The 16027-nt window shown below is 41.0% G+C and overlaps 1 protein-coding gene across 28 annotated transcripts in view; it reads left to right on the top strand.

Annotated features, from left to right (window-relative positions):
• Window positions 1-16027, top strand: part of ZBTB20 (zinc finger and BTB domain containing 20) — a 646879-nt gene that overhangs the window by 48879 nt on the left and 581973 nt on the right. For 4 of the 28 annotated variants that reach the window (XM_039497040.1, XM_039497041.1, XM_039497039.1 and 1 more), the window contains one exon: window positions 12751-12882. The exons of 22 other annotated variants lie outside the window; for them this stretch is intronic. The gene's annotated coding sequence lies outside the window, so the exon portion shown is untranslated. Of the gene's footprint in view, window positions 1-819; window positions 1023-12449; window positions 12536-12750; window positions 12883-16027 lie in introns of those variants that run through there. 2 more of the 28 variants (XM_039497043.1, XM_039497049.1) reach the window with 2 other exon arrangements.

The following is a 16027-nucleotide window of genomic DNA, read 5'->3' as shown; positions in this document are numbered from 1 at the left end:
TCTTTAGTTAAAGGAGCAACACAGGCACTTCAGAATGGAGAGCAATTATCAATGGAATACAGCCAGAGAAGGAAATGACCATGGAGAATATCTGGGCAGTTTAACCAGAGGCAGCTACTGATAACAACAATTGTACTTTCCATTTCTGTAGAAACTTTTGTCCAAATATCTTGAGCAGCACTTTACAAAACTCATGAATTTAGCCTCATATCACCCTGAGGAGATAAGACAATATTGTTATCCCCATTTTGCAAATGGGGAAACTCAGGCAAAGAGAGAGCACTTGAATCATCCACTATTACATAGCGAGTCAGTGGCAGAGCCTGGGATAGAAGCTTAATGATCTGACTCAGAGCCCCTGACTTAGCCACAAGATCATTCTTCCTCATTTCCTTCCCAACGTATTGAAATAAAAGATAAGGCTTGGAAAGGCAAAATCCATCTTCCCTGTACAAGGGAAGCTCAGATTAGCCTAATTCTCATTTACACTAAGGCCTCTTTACACTAGTCTGGCAATGTAAAGTGTGTGGGGGGGTCCCAGCAACTGTAAATTACACTTGTATCCACTTTAGGGCCCCTTTACATTGCCAGTGTGAGATAAAAGGGCTCTAGTGTAACTGAAAATTCAGCCAAATGTGTCTAAGGATTTGCTAACATGTCAACAAATTCTGTCTTCTACTAGCAGAATAAAAAACAGAATGATTCTTAGGGTTTCTTTGTTTGCTTGTTTTATTATTTTTTAAGTGCTGTCCTGGCTCTAGTTAGCATAACTTCAGAGACTTGTAAAAAATTATCCAGTTGGCTTTTCCACACTTGCAGATGCCCCTCTGAGCTCCAGAGATAGTACTAACTCAGTTCAGTCAAGAAGGAGATGTTAGACAGCTGGACCATTCTGGTACCTGTTTCTTGTGCAGTGATATCCACAGCGGGAAAGTGTGACTGGCTGGGGTTTTTAGTGGTGTTCCCTTCTTCAGTGAAAGGAAAGAAGTCACCAAAGGAACACAAAGGCTCCTATGTGTGAGGTAAGTGGTATATTAAACTTTTGGACAATTCTCCAGAGTTAGGTGGATATAACTGCCATTAACCTCAATGAGAGTTACAAGTATATAGGGAAAAAATAAACCCTAAGGGTTTTCTGGACAGGGATATTTAGAGAAGATTGTTAGTTGTCTGTTTAAATCATCAATGGAGTCTAAGCATGTGCAAGTAATACTAGAGGGCACACAAGTGCTGGACTGTGCAGGGATGCATTTCTGCTGATAAATCTGTCATTGAGAATAAACATTATGGTAGACTGAATTGCTCATACATTCAACCTGAAAACTGGAACTTGTAAGTGATAAGACTGTACAATAGATTGTTGCACGTACCTTTCTGTTACTTGAGATTCGGGTTCAAATCTCAACTCTTTCAAGCTTGCAAATAAGTTTGATGCTTCTGTCCTAGTCTCTAATTAATATCTGTTCACTTCTTGAAACCAATCTGACTCTCCGTCAGTTGATGCTCAGGACAAGTCCAGGGCTGAAGACAAACAGGATTTTTCATTGGCCAGCATAAGTAATACTTTTTTTCTTGAGTGCCAGATTCAGCTAGTGTGATGTGTTTATACAGGCAAAGATTGGAATGCTCAAAAAGGGGTTTCATTTATCAGAGACATATGGGACTCACCATCACTGGATATATTTGTGAGACACTATAACAAAGAACACTCCTCAGCCGTGTCTCACATTTCAAGGATAGGAGGGCAATCTGGATAAATGTCTTTTCTAGGAAATTGATGAACCAGCTTTCTCATATGTACTCTCCAATTTCAGTAATCCATAAGAAGCTCATAAAAGCCAGGAGGGAGTCAGTAAAACCTCATGTTTTTATCCTCCAAAAGGACACACAAGTCTGTGAATCTTGGGGCTGGGCCAGATGCCATGTGCACACCTCTTCTGCATTTTCATTTTTTCTTGGCCTGTTGTTTCTGTATGCTGCTATGATATAACTTTAGACTGGCACAGTCTGATAACATGGCTACAACAGAGTAAGGATCTGAACTTGCTGGGAAGAATTCTGACTTAACAGAATATAAAAGAAAAATCAGTCTCTCTATATTGTAGAGCTAGTAAATATGTATTTGTTTTCTCTCGTACGGAATTATTCCCAGTTTCTTTCTCATTTATGCATAGTGATCTGTTTGTAGATGGCTCAAATGGGCTCTGAAATCCAGTTGGTCCTGTTGATGGTCATTCGGGCAATGGTGATCCCATGAGATATGTTTCTATAGATAATTGCAATCATATCCTTCTGGTCTTTAGGATTTTTAAGATTATTATCCAATATTAAGTTGTAATCTCTTAGAGGCAGGGACTGTCTTGTGTTTGTGCAGCAGTTAGCACCACGGGGTCTGTACCACATAGGTGTCTCTGGGTGTTACTGTAATAAAATTATCAACTTTTATAAAGTTGGCAACTTTTTAGTAGATAAATATCTCAATTTGGTCTTCAAAGTATTACTTACACTCTTCCGAATTTGTGTAGCAGATTTATTACAGAGGTACCTCTGTATTGCTCTGTGTAATGGGGTATATGGGATGTTTGGCATTCCTTACCTATCTTGCCTGCAGAGCCCAATCCAGTAGGCATTTTCAGAGGCCACTTGTTGGATTCCCCAGCCCCAAACAGTGATGGTACCAGTGCCCATATAACCTTTAGCCCAGTGAGTAAGGCACTCACCCAGGTTGTGGAAGACCCAGGCTCAGTTCTCCCTTCTGCTGGCAAATAATTTAACTTGAGCATCTCAAGAGAGTGCTCTACCCTCTGGGCTGCAAGGTTTGTTTTTCTCAGTCTCTCCTGTTGGAGCTGTTTCACTTTGTATAAGTAAATATTCACTGAATCAGGGAGGATGGAACCTGGGCCTCCCACCTCCCCAGTGAGTGCCCTAACAAGTGGGCATCACCACTACTTTCTCTTCCTCCTTAGCTTTTTGCACAAAAGGGCTTAGATTCTGAAGGGGGTTCATGCCTGTGAATTTTATGCAGAGGGAGGTGCCTCCCTCTAGCCAAGAGTTACATCTATAAATCCCTTTGAAGGGTGGGACTTAGGGTCTACTTCTTGGCATTTCCTTTGGGCTAACTTAGGCAGCTCCCCACACAGTGTGTTGGTTTTTGTGTATCTCATTCATAGGACCTAACTCTCCCCATGCATTGTATAGGCAGCCTAGGCGCTTAGTTCAGGAATGTGGATTACACTAGGCACCTAAAAATTAGGCATTGCTAAGTCCCCTTGTGGATCAAATCCTAAAGAAGGAAGCAGTATCTGGTGATTTAAAGCACACATCTGGGAGTTCTGAGATCTATTCTTCTTCATATTGAACTTAGAGAGTGAAACGATAGGTAAGGAAGGATTGTCTTGAGGAAGAAGTGCGGAACTATGCATCAGAAAATGTGTGTTCTGTTCCTGGGCTCTGTCCCAGATTTCCTGATGGATCTTGGGCAAGTCACTTCACCTCTGTGTACTTAGGCTTCCAGCTACAAAATGGGGGGTTATGATAACCTCACAGGTGTGTTGAAGCTTAATTAATACGTGTAAAGTGCTCTGAGTTTCTTGGATGGAAGGCACTAGAGAGGGGGCAGCATTATTGCCACATTCAGCTTCTTATAACTTACAAGACAAATTATTAATACCACTTTCACTGCTTTGTCTCTCAAAGCTATGTTTGATTTCTGAATTTCTTCAACAAGCCAGTCCATACCATCTCTAAATTTCTACACAATGTTCTCTTTTAGAGCTTTAATAATTTCCTTCTTCTGGTGCTGTGCATAGTGAGATCATTAAAAAATGGCAGGTAAGGTGAGTGGCAGTGACACAGGATATTTAGGTGCTAAGGTATATGCTTGTTCCAAGCATGGAGCTCCCACTGAAGTCAATGGGAGTTCTGCTCTCCAGAAGGAGGGTGAGAGCTTGGTCCTTCTGAACAGCATAGGAGAAGTGGTTGGGATGACACTGGTGTTGAGCCAGGGTATACAGTTGTAGGGACAAGAAGTGAGTGTCCATTTGGAATCTCTGGGTGATTAAAGGGTCTGTAGATGAAAGGATAACCTCCAGGTGGTGGAAGAACATGGTTTTGGTTATACAGGGGGATGTATGTGATTTATATTTTACCTACAAAGGATAGAGGGTGGATTCAGGAAGAAGTGATTTGTTGGGATGACATGGGTGAATAATAAAGTAGATGGATGCAAAGAGTGAAGAAGAACATGAAATTAGGAGATAAGAGGATGCTGTAGTTCTGCAGATTTTACTGTCTAGATGCTTGCATTTATTCTTGAGTTTCTGTGGCGGGGCTGAATAGCTGTATGTCATGTTCTCAGTAAAAACAGAATCCATAAATAGTTTTGTAGGGAGTCAGGATTTTATTTTTCTTGTGAGGTTGGACCTTTTGTGACTTTTCACTCTGCCATTTTTTTTTCTCATTTTACTGGTGGGATAAAGTTTATATTGCTTAGCCCAAATTCAGATATACATATTTTAATAGACTTTCATCTCTTTCTCTGTCGCTTTGTTTATCTGTCTCCGTCTATCTCTCTGTGTGCCTGCTGCTTGTCTGCTTGCCAGTTTTTTCTTTGTCTCTATCACTTTATCATTGAACCCATCTGTGTAGAAAATGGGATATTTGGCTGTCTTGTATTTTTTTTTTATATATTTGTGTTGTTTCATACCTCAGACTTAGGAGGATAAAACTCACACTCCTGGGGGTGTTAGGCGTTCCAGCTCTTGAATTTAGGAGGAGTCGTGATGCTTTTTGCGTCTGTTTGTCTGTCCATCTGTCTGCCAGTCTATAATAAGCTGTGCAGCGAGACAGCAGTTTACTATCTGTGTGTGTGTGAAATTAGCTAATTGGTGTTAGCAGCAATATTTTCACATGTTTTATAAGCAAAGTGCAGCAAGGTATATAAATGTAGATATGATCCAGACACACACACACACACACGCACGCAAGCCTGTCGCTGCTCATGCATAGACGCTCTGAAGTAATTAATGTTAATAAGATTTTAATGTGCTTGTGAGATCATAATGAGGAGAAATGAATGCTCTGATTAGAAAAAGGTAACTGTGTGTGTTTTGGCTTAGAACAAGATTTCCTATTTCTTTTTTTTATAAACCTCAATTTCAGAACTTGTTTGTGATTGCATCAATCGTTTTTTATTTTCAAATTAGAGGTCTGTTTAGCCATTTGAATGATTAGCCAAATAAACTGGTAAAACCTTGATCATAAGGAGTGGTGCAGATTTTTTTTTCTTTACAAAGCAGTGCTAGTGTACTGCTGGGCTGGGCTCCCTCATCCTTTCAGCATTACATTTTAGTTGTTGTTGCTGCCTTTAAAGCCCCATCGGAAACTGCTTCCAGAGACAGTGCTCATTTTTACAAATGTAGATGTTACCTATATGATTCTGGGATGCATAATCAACCACTAAAAGTATTGTGCCAAGACACATTCCTGTCCATCAGTAATGGCGACTCCTAAGAGTCCCAATGATCACAAGGTAGCTTGATAACGTGTTTTCAAATAATTATTTTCCTTTAAAAATAAAATTAGAAATCCATTATTTTTTCCTTCCAAATGTAAGAGGTTGGAGACTATTTGCAGGAATATATCACAAGGTAAGCTGCTCTCTCATCATGGACTCCAATGCTTGAGGCTTTTTCTTACATAGACACCTGTTACCCCCCACCCCCTGTCCTGATTTTTCACACTTGCTGTCTGGTCACCCTACATCATGGACTCCAATGCTGTACAGTCACCATTCACACACTCCAGTCTGGCTAAAATCCAGATGGACACTAGGGGTCCTTCTCTCCAGCAAATCATGTGAAAATGTGGTCTACCAGGTTTGACTTCCATTTGCATTATGATTAGTGTTGTTATTTATTTTTAGTAATAACCTGTGATAAAATATCAAAGAGTTTTGCTCTGTAGTATTACCCAAAACCCCAAACATGATTTGTGTAATTATTGCTAAATTTAAAAAATAAATAATTTTAAGTTTATTTTTGAAAGGATCTTTTTAATTAAAAACACAAGTAAAAGTCTAGCTAGATTACAGTGCATTTCATTTGCAATAGCACCCACTTCTGTCTGTGACATTTGGCAAGCTGCTTAAACAAGATTTGTGTTGTGGTGGGGTATTAGCTGTAGCTCTAAATTCAGGAAACTAAGGTTCACTTCCAGAAGATGTTCAGATACCATGATGGTAGGCACAGTATAAGAATAGAACCATAATAATGTCACAACAGTTTCCAGCCCCTGATGAATCAAGCACAGGAGAGCTAGATATAGCTTTGACATGACTTGCAATCTCAAAAGAAGATGAACTGACGCAGCCTTTATTTATAATGAATGAATTTATTCTGGGGATAGAAAACACCAGGCATTCTGTATAACCCCTAATATCCTTCTAAATGCCTTCCAGCCAACTGCTACTAGGGAAATTACCTCCAGTTTATTATGGGGAATGAGGTTCAGACTTCTTAGCCAATAAAAATAATAGTATAGAAACTTTCATCCTGCGTGCGCATACACGTGTATACACACACACAGACACAGACACAGACAGACAGACAGACAGACAGACACACACACACACACACACACACACTAATATAGAAACTTTCATCCTGTGTGCGTGTACACACACCTATCAAATAGCTGAAGAAGTAGAAACCTAGTCTAAGCCACTAAGGACTCTAGGGCAGGGCAAGAGAATGTTGTAATTTTGTTAAGCACCTAGACTTACATAAATAAAATACTATTCAATTGTTCTCTGTAATCTTCTGGACAATGGTTAGAGGGAAGCCCCCTTCCTTTAAAATCACAGATCTTAGTTACAAATCTAGATAATTTTATTAGCAGCTTTGAAAAATTGAAAAAATATTATTATCCAGCTTGTTTCGTCTGTTGCTTTTTTGCATTGCCTATTTCCACTTATTTCCTGTACACTAATTCTGCCATTTCCCAAGACTGGTTTAAAGGATGTCAGAGAGTGAGAGCGGGAACAAAGTAATGGCAAACTCCAACAAAGCCAGCTATTGATCTCGGTGCATGAAGTGGCTAAATAATGCAGGGACCTTCTTTTTAATTCCTTTTTTTAAATAATCTTGTTTTTAGGGATCCCTTTAAAGCTTCAGGGTTGAAAGAGCTGAGCTCCCTTGAACCACTGGTTCAAAACCTGTCTGAATCAGCTCAGCTCATTGTCCTTCTAAGAAGCAAATAAACACTTCCATAGAGTTCCCTGTATGTGGAGACTTTGAACAAGACAGTGAAACGCAAGCGTCTCCCTACTATTGAAGGGGAATTAAAGATCCTACTGCACTCTTGTTAGACTTTTCCCTGCTGTCCTTAGACACCATCATTTTACTGAGCAGCTGCTGGGTGTTTGCCCCAGAGATGGCTTCATTTCACTAATTGCATATGTAGTCTGAAGTGCTTGGGGATAAAAGGTGCCATAGAGAAAGGTGCTATATATTTGTAACAGGTTAGAATCTTTTAAAGAAATGTAAATATCTTCATAAATTCAAAATTTGGTGACTTTAAAAAAGATGAGTGGAAATGCAGCTCATGGGTTGAATTGTTCCTTTTGGGCCTCTTGGGTGCAACACTGCCAAATGATGTGGTAAGGTGTATCTGAAGGATGGAGACAGAAGTGATTGTTTACTTGAGTATAGTGGGCCATTGACAGTGACAGGCCAACTTGAATGAAACACATTTTCTCTTAAAGGGACCTAAACTTCTTGTGAAAAGGGGATCTGATGATTGTTCAGGTTGTGACCTATAGAGTGTAGATGTGTATTGTCACTGCGTTTTGCTGTCTCAGTTGTTTTACATTTATTAAAGATGAGTTTATCTCTAAGTATACATATAAAATTAAAAGTACATTCATTAATTAAAGTTTAAAATTGATAATTGACCATGATTTAAGGAGTCAATGAAATCTCTACTCCGAAGAATGCAAATCTCATTTAGAGCACCCTCTTGGGCAAAATCATCTGCAAATAGATGGGCCTGGAGCAATGATGGGCAACCTGCGGCCCGTGGGCAGCACATGGCCTGTCAGGATAATCCGCTGGTGGGCTGTCAGACAGTTTGTTTACGTTTGCACGGCCACCTGTAGCTCCCAATGGCTGTGGTTCACCGTTCCTGGCCAATTGGAGCTGCAGGAAGTGGCGCGGGCCTCAGGGACGTGCTGGCCCCTGCTTCCTGCAGCTCCCATTGGCCGGGAACAGTGAACCGCGGCCACTGGGGGCTGTGGGCGACTGTGCAAATGTAAACAAACTGGTGGCCCACCAGCGGATTACCCTGACGGGGCTGTGTGTGGCCCATGGGCCGCGGGTTGTCCACCACTGGCCTGGAGCATGCCTGGAAGGTCAACATTCTCTAGTTCTGTCAGACTAGTAGATGAAGTAAGTGGTAGTGCTGAAGGCCCGCAACTGGAAATAGTTACCCATTAGCCCTAAAGACATTTAGAATTGGAGATGTTAGTTTTAGTGGCTTGGCTGATCTCAATTTCTTTGGTCCAACATGAAGAGAAAGGCAGTCTTAGACCAAGACTATATAAGCCAAGATTCTTAAAAATGGGTAGCTAGAATTAGGAACCTAAATATGGATTTAAAAGCCTAAATAAGTGGCCCAATTTTTAAAATGCCCCATGAAGTCAATAAGAGCTGCTGGGTATTCAGAACCTTTGAACATCAGGAGCCTAAATATGGACTTAGAAGCCTAACTTTAGGAACCCATTTTTGAAAATCTTAGTCATAAAGTGTTAGGTAAAAAACAGCATACTACACTGTATCTGGTAACTAACTAAAAGCCAGTGCAGGCTGCAGAACACAGGTGTCAGATACTTCCTGAAAGAAACACCATTAAGTATGTAGGCAGCCACATTCTGCGGTAGCTGGAGCTTTTGCATGATCTTCAGGAACAGCCTCTGTGTATAGTGCTCTGTACTAATCTTATCTAGGAGTGACAGCATGGATAACTGTAGGAAGACAGGAATTGGTGAACTAAATAAGGCAGAAAGTCCCTCTAGTTTAGTATCCTGCCTCCAACCATGACCAGAATCAGATGCTTCAAAAGAAGATACAAGAATCCCTGTAATGGACAATTATGAAGTAACCTGTCTGTGGGGGAAATTGCTTCCTACCCCCTATCAGAGAGTAGATGGCTTTTTTTGCTGAACAATCAAGGTGTACAAGCGAGTCTCATCTTACGCTGGGGTTACGTTCCACTGTCAGCGCGTAAAGCGAAAATCGCGTATAGTCAAAATTACATTGAGTGTAATGGTGGGCGGAATTGCCTGCACTACAGGTACAGTATTTAAATTGTTATTTTTCTCTTTTTTGTTTTTGTTTTTGCCGACCGCGCAAAGCTGAATTCGCGCATGTTAAATTAGCGTAAAATGAGACTCGCCTGTATATCCCTTACATATCTAATGTCATTGCACATGTTCTTATTATCCATCAAGTGTTTAATCTTTTTTAGGATTCTGCTAAGCTCTCCTTAATATTTTGGGGCAGTGATAGTGAGTTCCACAGATAAATTCCGCATACAAAAGACAAGGGCCAATTTTTCCAAATGTTTATGTTTGGAGACTGGGGCAGATGCTTGAAAATTTGAGGTGAGTGTTCAAAGTAGTACATGAATGCAAAGACCCCAACCCTTGATAGAACTGCCTTGATAGGATTCAGGTATGTAATTCACCACTCTGTAGATATAGTCCCTGGGTTCCCAGCTCCATTATCTGTTAGACTTGTGTACACTGCCATTAGCAGAATTCCATTGTAAACAAGATTGCCAGTATTCATCATGAAAAATCCATTAAATACACAATATATGATCTATATGCAATAGGTGGTGTAACACTTGCCTATGCCTATAGGTAGCACAGCTGGAAAGCAATCAGTCTGTATAAGAAGAGTATTGTTTAATATTCAATTAAATTTGATGTGATAGGGAAAATAAATGCTATGATAATCATCTGTTGAAAAAATTCTGCAACATTTAAGACCTGCTTTGGTTCCCCACTGAAGTAAAAGGTTTTGCCACTGACTTTAATAAGAGCAGTATCAGGCCTTTTTACATATGTTTTTGTGGCTAGTGAGGACAGAAGAGAAGAATGGCCATATAGCTAAAGCACCGACAAGGGAATTGTCAGAGCTGGGTTCTAGTCCCAATTCAGCTGTGGTGTTTCCTTGGGCAAGTCACTTCACATTTCCTACCTCAGTTCACCTATCTATCAAATGGGATTGATACTCCCCTCCCTCACAGTTTAATTAATGGGAAGCTCTTTGAAGATCCTCGGAGGGGAGGCATTATGGAGAGGGAGCGTGTTACTAAATGTTGGCTTAGAAAATGACTGACTTCTTTATAGTCTTTTCTGTGATACTTGCTACAGTATCATCTGAGCACCTCATAGATATTAGTGAAAAATCGAGCTGTGAATAAAGGCTAGCTTAGGCTAAGGCCCAACCACAGACTTTTCTGCCTTCCCCCCATACCTAGCGGTCAAATCCCATCCAACTACCCTGGACAGACTAGTGCTTGTGCATTCTGTCCTAATGGGCCAAAAAGACTGGCCAGATCTTTTTTTCCTTTCTGACCATGTCTTCAGCCCTCTCCTTCTTCCTTGCATTGGTTCATAATCTGATCTGACTGAAGGATTTGAGATTCATCATGGGAGGGGAAACACCATCTTTTTATGAGTTCTAATTTTATTCTAATAGCAGAAGGCTCACAAGCAGTAATCATGTATGATGTTTTTTGACTACTACTACTTGCTGTGACTTCCTGCTAGAAATGGCGTGGTGTTCGAGGTGGAAGGGCTCACCAGATACTGGGCCCATATCCCAAAGAGCCACTGTTTTTCTCCTGAAATGATTTGCTTGTTTTAAAGCATCTGGTGCATACTCACAATTTAAGTAGATATTTGACAATCCAGTGTAATGGGGCTGTTTTGGAGGGTCATAAGAGAAGAGCCCTAAAACCTTGGAGTATGTCCACACTGCAGCTCAGAGTGAGCCTCCCAGCCCAGGTAGACAGACTTGCAGTAGTGGGGCTCATGTCAGTGTGCTAAAAATAGCTTTGTGGCCATTGCATTACTGGCAGAGGCTCAAATTAGCCACCTGAGCTCAGACCCAGGGGGTAGGGTAGGCTTGTGCTTGGGTTGCCAACCCAAGAGTTCACCAGGGCCACTATAGTCACATGGCTATGTTTAGTGCACTAGCGCAAGCCCCCCTGACATGAGTCTGTCTCCCCAGGCTTTGAGCCTCACTACTAGCTGCAGTGTAGACATGCCCTTGTTTATCTTGAGCTACATTTACAAAGAACATGCCATACTGGGATTCAAACACAGTGGAGGAAGATCCCTTCTTGGGTTATCAATAATGCAAAGCTTTAGCATATAAACGCACTTCATCCTGCCTGGTAACTCTGGCCCTCCCTACATATCTGATGTTCCTGCTACAATCATCCGAAGGATATTTCCATTGTTCACATACATAAAGTAGGTACACAGCCACATGCGTTTCCCTACATACAGTTTACAAAGTATTATCGCTAGTGTTTGGTTTTAAGGGGAAAACCCAGCTTTTGTCTTTCAGTCCTGCAGAACTTGCTTTCAGAGAAGGAGATCCAAAACTTGTTTGCTCCTTAATGTTTTTTTTTTGTTTTGTTTTTCCTCCTCAGGGGAATGCCTTGTATTCAAGTAGCCCAATCTTGGAAAAGTGTGGGTTTTTTTGTTTTGATTTTGTTTTTTGGTTTGTTTTGAGAAAGCATCCTTGAGTTCCTGCAATGTCCTGTTAATTTTTTGGTGATAACTCTCTCCATTATTGGGGTTGTGATGGAGAAACCTACATATTATTTGATGGGCATGGCCGGCTTTTAGTGTATGGTGTTATGCCATTGGTTCACTTTCTTTTGAGACCTACTTTAAGCTACTTGCTCTCATAGAGGGAAAATCCTTTCTGTGTGATATTGTCCAATAAACAGAATTGTAGGTAAATACTATTTCACATTGACTGCCTCCCAGGGTGCAGTGAGGATTAATTAGTTAACATTTGCACACTGCTTTGAGGATGTTAGATTCTTTATGTGTGTTAAATATTGTGATTTATGAGATTTTAAAAAAAAAAAATTATTTTGCACACAGTTTTGGAGCAACAGTTGATGCAGATATCTGCCAAAGATAGATGATCCTGGACAACAAATTAGATAGTCATTTATGTTGTTGGGTATAGGGGAATGACCAGTGCTATTTCTGCACTTCACAATATTCTGCATCACATCATGAACCCAGAAAATGATTCTTTCTCTCTGTACAGCATTAAGGAGACCACAGCACTGTACCATTCTGGCCACTTTGTAGCCAAAAAGTTGTCAGCAATTAGTTGTCAGAATTCATAGAAGAGCAACAGAAGTTAAGAGACTAGAGAGACTGAAATACGAACAAAGATTACAAGAATGTAATATGTGCAGTTTGGACTAAATGATGACTAAGGTATATAATAACCAGCTACATGTATTTGAAGGGTGTAAAGCATTAAGACAAAAAAGGAATTATTTAAGATGCTCCAACAGGGTAAAAGTAATGAGATAAAATTGAGTAAAGAAAAATTTGAGTGACTATCAGAAAATCTTCCTAGTAATGAGATGTACTAGATATGTGGAATGGCTTTCAAAATATGTGGTGGAAACTTTTATAATTTCTTACAGGACCCAGCTCATGTTTAGAAAAGAAGGCACCATGACTTCCACCCCATCAATTCCTGAGCAACTGTCTGGAACACAACAGCTCTGAAGAACAAAACTAGAATTTACAAAGCATTAAAGAATGCACCAGAAAAAGTAATATATGGGATGGGCAAGATTATGGTAGATTTTTTTTCCATCTCGAATTTCAATGACTCTCCACTGATAGATATAGTTGGTAAAATCACGTGGAGAAAAATGGCCATAAGGAAATATACTCTGTAAAGGTGTACATAGCCTGCTGTCCCAAAGGGTTACAGCCCCCAGTTAGACTGCTGCTTAATAGGAATGATGACTCTGCTTAATGGGGACCCCTTTCCTTGTTCACAGAAACTTTTAACCTTTCATTAGTGTGATACAGGCAGAAAGAGTAAGATTTTTTCCCCATCCCCGGTTTCTTCTTATTAAATTGTTGTATACATGTCAACTAAACATTCAGGACTGTGTTGCCAGCATTGCTACCATTGGCATAGGGCCGGTTCAGGCCCTATCCCTGGGCAGATTCTGCGTTCGCTTAACTCCATAGGTTTCTCTAGTATCAAAATAGGCTCTGCAGCAACTTGGGCAATGATAGCACTGTTAATCTCATGTATGAGGGATTCCTTTTAATGGGATTGAATAATCCATTGGGCAGCCTGGAACACCTACATCTGGGTGATAGCCCCTTAAGCGCACCTATTGGGGGCAGAAGCATCTTAAAGCTGAAGCACTTAATTTAAGAAGATTCTACTGCATTGACATATGCAGGAGAAAGGAAACAAAACAATTCTCTATAGTAGTCTAAATGTGAAACCAGGAACCACTCTCAACATCAGTAACCCTTCCTTTCCTTTAAGCCATTGGAAGCAGAGCAGGAAATCACACCTTGATGAACCAAATATATACCATGGGCCACTGATCCAGAGGGCTTTGTATGCTGACAGCATCTGGGTCTGTCTTGTAAATGTACATGGTTGGGCTAAAACGCAGGCCATTTAGTGGTGTGGAGGCCACTGGGGAAAGTTCTGATTTGGGCTAGATTTGAAATGTGGTCAATTTTGCACAGGGGAGAATGCGTGTCTGGTGTGATGTGTGCATAGAGCATATAGAATCCTGGCCCATGACACAGCCAGTCCCTACCCACCCTGAACAATACTCTTCTAAAGTTGCATTTTAGAAGACAGCTAGCTATTTGCCTCCATCCCAAAAGAATAAGTCTCTCACTGGTTGAAAATGTTGGGCTCTCTGCCCTGGTTATTCTCTCAGGGAGTGTCTTTCCCGTCGTTGCTGGCACAGCCCTCTGGCATGCATGGCCAGCTGCAGGCTAAACCCTGTAGAATAAGAATTCTTTTATCCCTTTGTCTGCTGCATTCAGTTTTCTGAGTTTGGATGATCCTCTTCTGTAACTTCAGGCATTGTTAGTTTCAAAAGGCAGCCTGGATGCACCAGAGCAAGTGTTGCAGAGAGAGATACAAGGTTTTAGGACTAGTCCCTCTGTGCTGTGTTGCTATAGATCATGTCACCTTGGTGGATAAACAGTCCAAAAATAAAAAGAGCAAATGATACAACAAGGAATCCAGTTATATTTTTATATCTCATTAGGTTTCACTCCTCCTTCCAGCCTCATTGGCAGAGGTACCGAGGGGAGTGTAAGTCTCCCATCCAAACAGGGGTGAGGTTAGCCTGCACTGGTTGTGTGGGTGGGCCATTATTTTGGCTATAGATATGTACAGAGATTATATGGGAAAGAAATTAGGATTTCCCTCCCCGCTCCCATCTCATTTGGGGATACCCTTCTTTTATTGCGAGTGTGGAACACCTGTTGAGTGTGTTTGTTCTTGTAGTCCACCCAGAAGTTCTTTATTTAGGTACTCAGCTGTAAGAGTTGCTGTCATTAAATGTATTTTAACAGAGAGGGTTGCTCAATGCTGCCCTGAGCTGAGGGAATAGAGGTGGGTGAATGGTTTCTGGTGGGCTGAGCTTTCCTTGGATGGTGGTGGCAGGCAGGGAGAGAAGCTGTTTGATAAACTTGTGATATGGTACTTACTACGTGAGTCCCACTGGTCAGGTCTGTGGGATCATCTCATGAATCCAGGGCGTTGGCTAATATGGTCCATACTAGTTGACGAATAAGGGTTATCTATAATTGTCATTGGTGATTTTTTTAAGTCCCTGATTTTTGTTGAATAACCAAAATCTGGCTGAATGATTCTGCTGGGACTTGATTTGTTCAGCTTTCTCCATACAAGAATATAGTGCAGCTTGAGTCCAGAGAAGCACTGGCAGAGGGTGTTGCGTTCCCACTGTTGTGGTGCATAAACCATCCTCTTATATTGTGAAATTCCTATCCCAGGTGACCCTTCTGTTTTTTCTGGCCTGGTGCTAGAGTCATCCAACTGGATGACTTCAACATCTATGTAGACAGTGGCTCTTCTGGAGATTTGATGGCTTCAATGAATGATGCAGTCCTTTGATGGGTGGCTTCTTCCACCACATTCATGTGTGGGGACACTCCAGTCTAGGTTATAGACTGAGATACAAGATTGATTGCACCTTAACCTTGATCCAATGATCACTTCCTCTGGTTTAAAGTTGGGGCTCACCTTTGGTCCTCTTGGGGTGGAGGACCAATCCTCTGAGTTCATCCATGCAGATTAGTTTACCTTTGTCATCATCCTTTGATACTGTTACCCATTACATTTTGCTCTTCAGAGCTGCTATATTTCAGATGATTGTTCAGGAAGTGATAGAATGGGGGCTATTGTGCCTCTTTTTATAGACATGATATTGGTGCTGTAGGAATTTGTGTTTCAGTCTTGTGGCCTCTAGTTAGGATCTATATGTAGTTATTTATACCTCACTTACTTGTTCTGGGGAGCATGCAGTAAAGGGCATGACTCGCAAATGTGGCGCTGTGATGGTAATGATATTTGGAGAACACCAGTATTTTTTCTGTATTTCAATCACATAGCAATGTGTGTTGCTCTTAGCGCTGAGAAAATGAACACCAGTAAGTAGGAGGTGACTGGATTTCCCCTCCCCCTTCCATTGAGCCTGAGTACAGAGTAAATCAGGAGTAAATATTGACTAAGTTGCTGTCAACAGCTGTAGAGGAGCATGTGACGGCTCTAAAGCTATTCTTTTCAGCAGGTGTTGCCATTGTGGCAAGGTGTCCCAGTAAGGTTGTAGAGTGTGATGGCCACAGTTAGAAGGTTAAAGTTCTTTACAGAGAAAGAATATAACTTCAGTATGTACAAACAAT

This window comes from Mauremys reevesii, linkage group 1, assembly GCF_016161935.1.
Source record: "Mauremys reevesii isolate NIE-2019 linkage group 1, ASM1616193v1, whole genome shotgun sequence".
In the NCBI taxonomy this organism is placed as follows: Eukaryota; Metazoa; Chordata; order Testudines; family Geoemydidae; genus Mauremys; species Mauremys reevesii.
The sequence above is the reverse complement of the archived record's forward strand: the minus strand, read 5'-3'. Positions and strand labels throughout refer to the sequence as shown.